This window comes from Podarcis muralis, chromosome 8 (assembly GCF_964188315.1).
Source record: "Podarcis muralis chromosome 8, rPodMur119.hap1.1, whole genome shotgun sequence".
Taxonomy (NCBI): Eukaryota; Metazoa; Chordata; class Lepidosauria; order Squamata; family Lacertidae; genus Podarcis; species Podarcis muralis.
The window spans coordinates 13,757,056-13,765,676 of NC_135662.1; the positions used below are offsets into that span (position 1 = coordinate 13,757,056).

General features: G+C 44.3%; 1 long non-coding RNA gene across 1 annotated transcript; it reads right to left on the minus strand.

The window, feature by feature from the left end:
- Nucleotides 1–2,421: 2,421 nt before the first annotated feature.
- Nucleotides 2,422–8,390, minus strand: LOC144328668 (uncharacterized). The gene is made up of 2 exons (XR_013393854.1): nucleotides 7,100–8,390; nucleotides 2,422–5,284 (listed from the first exon to the last, which is right to left on the minus strand). It is a non-coding gene; the product is annotated as an uncharacterized LOC144328668 (long non-coding RNA).
- Between the last annotated feature and the right edge of the window lie 231 nt (nucleotides 8,391–8,621).

The window sequence follows — 8,621 nt, forward strand, 5'->3', positions numbered from 1 at the left end:
TAGCGAAATAAGCTGAGTCAGGAACAGTTAGGAGCTAGGAAGACAAGTAAATATCTGAGAGGTGGTTTAGTGAGTGAGAGCAGGTAGCGGAAGTTATAGGTCTGGATAGGCACCCCTCGTTTGTAATTGACCGATACCGTTTATGAAACCACACGCTTGTTAAACTGCAATAAATAAACGGAAGTTTATGTTCCAATTTAACCCTGACTGGACTCAGTATTGTCCCAGGTAGGGCCTGGGTGGTGGCTGCGAGAAATAAAGTGGTGGCACAGGGATCAATAGGCGGTGAAACGTCCGGGGACCCTGTGTGATCGCCACAGGAAAGGACCCCCAGCTCGTCATTTCCCCAGTGCTTATTCCTGATTTGTGCCTATCTATCCACTGAAGAGGGACGCGGGTGGCGCTGTGGGGAAAACCTCAGCACCTAGGACTTGCCGATCGCATGGTTGGCGGTTCGAATCCCCGCGGCGGGGTGCGCTCCCGTTGCTTGGTCCCAGTGCCTGCCAACCTAGCAGTTCGAAAGCACCCTCGGGTGCAAGTAGATAAATAGGGATCGCTTACTAGCAGGAAGGTAAATGGCGTTTCCGTGTGCGGCTCTGGCTTGCCAGATGCAGCTTGTTACGCTGGCCACGTGACCCGGAAGTGTCTGCGGAAAGCTCTGGCTCCCGGCCTCTAGAGTGAGATGAGCGCACAACCCTAGAGTCTGTCAAGACTGGCCCGTACGGGCAGGGGTACCTTTACCTTTACCTTTTATCCACTGAAGAATCACTGGGAGGGAGTCATTTGACCCGTTGCAGCAAGTAATGACCCAATGCCTAGCTGACTGTCAATGCAACTTCCTTCCTCGCACCCAGATGGAAGAGGCAGCCTTTCTTCCCCCTATTTATTTGTGGGATGTGTTAAATTGGTACATTGGCTTCTTTACAAAAGCTAATTAATGGAGTCGCATAATGGCACCCATTGACCGCCTTGCGCTACAGCACAGCCTCTGTTTGGTTCCTGGCCCAGATTCTGCTATGTGCACGTCTGCCTACATTGCTTTCCTCCTGGAAGGGCGGATCTATTCCCCTTTGGCAGCTCTTCTGCACTACAGCAGATGTCCCCCAAAGCTTTTTAATTCTGAAGCCATGCCTTCTGCAGAAACCAGCATTCGTTATATTAAGACTCAAGGCTTAGGTTCTGGAGCTCAGCTCCAGTAAGGAGGCTAATATTGGCTCCTTTCAGAGCTCTCAGATGTTCCTTTATCTCGGCAAGTAACGCTGTGTGGAGGTGGGGCCAGCATGCCCACCCCGTGCCCATCTACTGCAAACCCTGTTGCCCACCTGAAATCGAGAGGCAACTGTCTTCAGCAGCGTACAGTGCACCCCTGATATTCCAGGGTTCAAAATCCTGTGGGGAGCCAACAGGAGTAAGTCTCCCTCCAACTCACAGAGGGCAGGGGTCAGGGTAGGGGATGAGAATGCTTGTTTCTGTTTCCTTACCATGCAGGCAGTGCCGGATTTATGTATAAGCTAAACAAGCTATAGCTTAGGGGGGCCCCAAAAAATTTTTAAAGGAAAAACATCTGGATGTACATGTCCAAAATATAAGATAAAAAACAAATAAAATAAAACCTACATACAGTTAGAGCTTAATAATTATTTCACTATTAATATACTTCTTCTTAATTGTATTTCACTATTAATATACTTCTTCTTAATTGTATTTCAGTTCAACAATTACTTTGTTATAATACATATTTTGTTATGTGCAAATGGCTTTAGATACCTATTAGGTCCATAAATTACCATATAGCATATATTCAGCACAGAAAACAGCGACAATTTGTTGTTGACAGAGGACAGCTGGACATATAAAGGGCCCCATTACCTTTAGTAGCTTAGGGCAGGCATAGGCAAACTTGGCCCTCCAGGTGTTTTGGGACTACAACTCCCATCATCCCTGACCACTGGTCCTGTTAGCTAGGGATTATGGCAGTTGTAGTCCCAAAACATCTGGGCAGCCGGGTTTGCCTATGCCTGGCTTAGGGCCTCAACAAACCTAAATCTGGCCCTGCGTGCAGGGTTAAAAATCACAAGAAAGGAAGATTCCAGCTAAACCTCAGGAAGAACTTTATGACGGTAAGAACCCATTGGACAGTGGAACAGGCTTCCACATGAGGTGGCAGGGCCACATCTATGGGAGTTTTTAAAGCAGAGGTTGGATGGCAATCTGTCCTGTATGATGCACTGCAAGGGTTCGGACTAAATGACCCACAAGGTCCCTTCCAACTTTTCAATTCTATGATTGTGTGGTTAATCACAGGGAGAAAGGAATGCCCCAAAATATTTGGTATTTTCACCCCCTAAGGCAGAGGTAGTGTAGCACCCTGCTTGTGGTTAACGCTTAGCTGGAATGAAATATTCAACGCAGCAACAGAGAAATTAAAATAATAATTTATTTGTCAGACAAATAAATGTGAGGCACAGTGGTATATCATTACCAAGCTCTGGCCTGCCCTCCTGCCATTATGGCCAGCACTTATATTCCCTTAATCCAGCCCCCTTTGCTCCTCCTTGGGCTGCCTCTGTCCCATCAGCCTGGTTGAAATTCCTATTGGCTGATTGGTATGACCAATCACAAAAATACACTCATTTCCTATTGCCTTTTATGGGAGACAAAGAGCTATATTTCCTTCCATTTATAATTGACAAACAAGTATTAATATATCTTTACATGTGTCTCAACAAGGAATCTTAATTACCAGCTCACCTCCTGCCCTCCTTGCCCTACTGCCTTCTAAAACAAATGGTTAATCTTAAATTTTTATCTTAAACATATGTCAAGGATCTTGAGTTTCACATCAACATTGAAAGATCTACTTCATATGAAGGTTTCTAAACAAATGTCTGACAACCATATATATCAGAACTGCTCGGATGGCGTCTCATTTCTGGCAGGGGGGCTGACTTAAATACAACTCTTACAACTATATGAAATAAGAATTTAGCATTTCTTAAATCCTTTGCATAATTACATTTAAACCAATATATTTCATACATTATCATAGGTAACCTTTTAAAAGAATAAAGCTTCTCAAAGTTGAAAGGAAGGAACTCAGTAAAAAACAGTTTTTAAAGAAGCCTCTTTAGTTTACCCCCCCCCTCTTCAGCCAGTTGCTTTCTCTTCCATGTGCTCTTGACCTTTTGTCCTGTGGCTCAAGTTTAAGAGAGGCCCCTGGTATCATTTTACTGTTTACTAACTCTTAATTATGTTGGGTCCGTAACCTTGCTCTTTAACCTGTAATTCCAGCTTTTTTTTATGACCGCAATAAACCAGGGGGCCCTTTGCTGCTTGCTGCTTGCTGGTTTTCTACCTTGGAAGAAACATTATTTTTAGAATTTTAGGAACCTGATCAAAATATAAGCCAATATAAGTCTTGATTAATAATGCAGTCTATATTCAGATGCCACATTCCCCCCTTTCAAGCTCAAGGACCTTGCTTACCAAGCGTCCTTGATAGCTTGATCTAAAACATGAAATGGGGACATGTGCTATATTCTCCATCTTTGTAGCCAACACACGGATTGCCTCACCATTATCTGAAATGTTAAAGCAACAGGCATTCCCTGTCAAGTTCAAGACTCCACATAGACCTCCCTGCTTGGCAAGTACATAATCCATTCCCATTTTCAGCTGCAAAATGGGGCTCTACTTTCATCCAACTGTTGTGCAATAAGTCTCAAACTCTGGGCCGTTGCATTGGTTACAAGTTCCACTACTGCTTGTAATTGAATTATTCTGTTTAGATTATAAATAGGATCCCGTGCCCCTTGTATGAGCTCACCAGGATTCCAGGAGGCAGGATCATAATAGGCTATAATGCGCTCTGGTGGCCAATCATTAGTACCGCTCCAACTTTGGGTACTTCCTCCTGCTATACGAGAAATATCAGCATTTCTTTGTGTTCGCTTAGCTGAACTAGTGGGCAAAAATCCACATTGGTGGTAATACCCATCCCAGGAAACAAGTCCCACTCCATTTGGAAGGGAGTTTCTTGTATGCCCATTCTCCACATATCCACCACAACCATCGGGTCTGAGGTTTTTGGTACGTGGAGTACAGAAGGCGAAAATATCAAAAGAGGCAGAGAGTTCACAGTGCAGTATGTTAGATTGCCTTTTTCTGTCACAGTTGTGTTCCATACCACTTTCCATGCATGAATAAAAGGAGGTGCACAGGGCAAGGTATTCCGAGTTCGATAGGTAGTACCGTGTGCCCAGGTATGACTATTCTTAAAATAATCCCAAGTATAGTGACAATGAGAAAAGCCTATCATGATAGAATCAGCTGCATCTGATGATTTATGTACACAGAATTCCCCTTGTACAGGTATAACTCGTAATGGTTTAGTTGAGTTCCATCCGGGGAAATTCTGTATTTCTGTTTGGTGTGGCATTTCGCTTACCATACCAATGGCATTTAATGGTATCAGTAATAAGGGCATACCTCCCTCTGAATCATCTGGCCCAAGAGAGCAAACAAGGCAATTGGTCCTATTTGCCACATTGCCTACCATCGCAGCTAAGCCTACCCACATATTGTGGTCATGGCTGAATCCATATTTAACAAATTTGGTCAGATTCAAGGACCCTTCCCCTTCCCAAGGGATCAGGATTAATAATAAAATCATGTTGATGTCTAGCATATGCATTCCTTCCACAAAAGATTACCTTATTGTGATAGCATAAAACTATTAGTCCCAATATAATTCCCCCAGTGACAGAAATGGGGAACCACCAAGACCAAAACATATATCCCAAGGATCCCCAATGTGTAATATCTCTGATAATTGTTCCACAAGGGGGCAGTCAATCAATTGTATAAGAGAATCTTCCCGCTCACAGTCGCTGGTTCAGACGCTCCTCAAGCTTCAGGCGTGCGCAGGTCAGCCAGCTTCCAAGTTGTGGCTGCAGCAGGCCGGTCGTCTAATGTTGCCCGTGACCTAACCCATTCCCGGTAGGGCTAGATACAGGGGTTTTTAGAAAGAGTCAGTTTTAAAGGATTAGAGGGGTCACCTTTGCACGTCCAACTGCCTTCAGACTTCTTCAAACGAGAGTGATGAATCCAGGGGGTCACCTCAGCTACCTTCACCGCTGTTGGAGTAGAAAGCAAGACGGTGTAAGGTCCACGCCACTTAGGTGCAAGTGGATCACGTTTTCCACTCTTTCACCCATATGCTATGCCAGCCTGGAGCTGATGAATCGGCTTGGCAATGCTGCACGGCGTGTGCTTGAGGGCCCACCTGTTAAGAAAAACAAACAAACAAACAAACAAACAAACACGGGAGAGAGACAAAAACACGGGAGAGAGATTGCACTTGTCCCTGTGTCACATGGTCTCCTATTTGTTTGAGGTCAGTTGGAATATCCTGAACAAAGGAGGGCGGCCTCCCATACAGGAGCTCAAAAGGTGACAACTTAAGTCTTTTTGTGGGTGCACACCGAACACGAAACAGTGTTATGGGTAACACATCTACCCTCCTGAGACTTTAGACATATTAGTGGGCTTCTGGCATGCCCTGCGGATACCTTGCACAAGCGTCTGGCGGTAAGTGGTAAGTCTGGCCAGATGAATTGCATTGTTTGGATCCCAATTAGGATCTTCCAAGGGAAAGTTATCTTGGAGATGACGGTCAATATTAAAAATATTTCCCACTCTGGCCTGCTCACGCAAATATATCTGTGCCTTTTCAATTATGTCTCTTCTTTCCTCAGTGGTGAAGAGAGTATTACTATTGAAGTCACCAAGTCCATCATAGCCTGAGGTTTTTCTGCGAAAGATGGGGCGTTTTCCAATTCATCAGACTGTAGTCGTGAATGGAATGTACTGGAGGATCGAAGTTCGAGGTGGCCTTGGTCCGGGTTGCCCATTAACCAGCACAGGCTCCTCAAGTGCATCAAATACTCTTCTAAGAGGGGCTACTACGTGACCTTTCTCTTCGCTTTGCTCTAGGGGCCTCAAATCATAGGGGATGGTGTCTGTCCCAAGGCGTTCTTTTGGCAGCTCTATACGCCTAGCTGTATTGCTTGCTGACCGATTAAGGTCTCCCTGTAACTTCTGTAATAATTCTCTAGGACTTGGATGTACAGGGGTTTGGGGTAGGCAATCAGTTGTTCCACTAAAAGAGACTGTAGATGGAGTTCTACTGGGACTCACAGATGGAATAACCACTTCTGCTTGGGCTTCATTATAGGACTCCAATGCCTCCTGAAGATATTTATCATAATCTATCAAGGAGTCAAGTTCTGTGTCTCTACCCCCATTATTCGTTCCACTTTCTTGCCTTGGGGTTACAACTGGTGGAGGGTTTGAATTAGGCTCCCTTCAATGTGGAGCATAGGGTGGAGGTGGAAACACCTCTTCCTCTGGTCCCTCAAAAATGGGTTTGAGTTTATTTGGCAAGATTCCTTTCCTAGCTTCGGCTTTTACAGCCAATAATTTGCATCGTTGGACTTTGCATTCTCTTATCCATGGAGGATTTTTATTTAATGTGCTCAGCCAAGAATCTATATATGAAAATTGTTCTGGGCACCCTCCAGTTTCTTTGGTGATGTTAGACCAAAGTTTGCTTACTAAATTTATATCAAAGGTTCCTTGAGATGGCCATTCAGTATTTTGTTTTGGCCATTCTAGTTCACATAACGTTCTCAAGCGTTCTGGCGTCCTTTTGACTCCATATGCCCCTGAGAAGGCTTTCTTAAAATTATTTAACATACATTCAAGAGGTGTATTTCCCCCCTTTGAACCCCCAACTCCCATTGTATGGCCCTGTGAAGTATCCACTCAGTCACTCACACACACACCTTACTGGGAAACGAAGTAGTACTCACTCCACACTTAGGTCAGTTACACATTGTACTTTCTCACACATGCAATGCGCTAGATACTTCAACCACACTCTACCTCCCAATCTTCCCTTTTGCCCTACACCAGATCACCATCTGATGTACCCAGCCACCTAGCGTACTCAGTTCCCCTTTACTGAGACGCAGAAGTTTGATCAGGACTTCTCTTCCTCCCAATTAATTGGAGGGCCAAAACCCCTTAGTGCACTTACCCTTAGCTGGTTCCGTTTCCCCCCGGTCCGTCGCCGTCGGTGGGCAGGGTATCAGACAGACGAGACTGCTGCGTTCCCCTGGAAAAAATTTTTCCATTGCGCGCTGGGTAGGCAGTGTGGTCCTCTGTCTTGTACCCCGTCCAGTAAGGCGAAGGGGCTGCGTTCCAGCAGACCACTGATCCGAGTCGCAGGCACCATAAAATGTAGCACCCTGCTTGTGGTTAACGCTTAGCTGGAATGAAATATTCAACGCAGCAACAGAGAAATTAAAATAATAATTTATTTGTCAGACAAATAAATGTGAGGCACAGTGGTATATCATTACCAAGCTCTGGCCTGCCCTCCTGCCATTATGGCCAGCACTTATATTCCCTTAATCCAGCCCCCTTTGCTCCTCCTTGGGCTGCCTCTGTCCCATCAGCCTGGTTGAAATTCCTATTGGCTGATTGGTATGACCAATCACAAAAATACACTCATTTCCTATTGCCTTTTATGGGAGACAAAGAGCTATATTTCCTTCCATTTATAATTGACAAACAAGTATTAATATATCTTTACATGTGTCTCAACAAGGAATCTTAATTACCAGCTCACCTCCTGCCCTCCTTGCCCTACTGCCTTCTAAAACAAATGGTTAATCTTAAATTTTTATCTTAAACATATGTCAAGGATCTTGAGTTTCACATCAACATTGAAAGATCTACTTCATATGAAGGTTTCTAAACAAATGTCTGACAACCATATATATCAGAACTGCTCGGATGGCGTCTCATTTCTGGCAGGGGGGCTGACTTAAATACAACTCTTACAACTATATGAAATAAGAATTTAGCATTTCTTAAATCCTTTGCATAATTACATTTAAACCAATATATTTCATACATTATCATAGGTAACCTTTTAAAAGAATAAAGCTTCTCAAAGTTGAAAGGAAGGAACTCAGTAAAAAACAGTTTTTAAAGAAGCCTCTTTAGTTTACCCCCCCCCCTCTTCAGCCAGTTGCTTTCTCTTCCATGTGCTCTTGACCTTTTGTCCTGTGGCTCAAGTTTAAGAGAGGCCCCTGGTATCATTTTACTGTTTACTAACTCTTAATTATGTTGGGTCCGTAACCTTGCTCTTTAACCTGTAATTCCAGCTTTTTTTTATGACCGCAATAAACCAGGGGGCCCTTTGCTGCTTGCTGCTTGCTGGTTTTCTACCTTGGAAGAAACATTATTTTTAGAATTTTAGGAACCTGATCAAAATATAAGCCAATATAAGTCTTGATTAATAATGCAGTCTATATTCAGATGCCACAGTAGGGATGCAGGTGGCGCTGTGGGTTAAACCACAGAGCCTAGGACTTGCCGATCAGAAGGTCAGTGGTTCGAATCCCCTCGATGGGGTGAGCTCCCGTTGCTCGGTCCCTGCTCCTGCCAACCTAGCAGTTTGAAAGCACATCAAAGTGCAAGTAAATAAACAGGTACTGCTCTGGCGGGAAGGTAAACGGTGTTTCCGTGCGCTGCTCTGGTTCGCCAGAAGC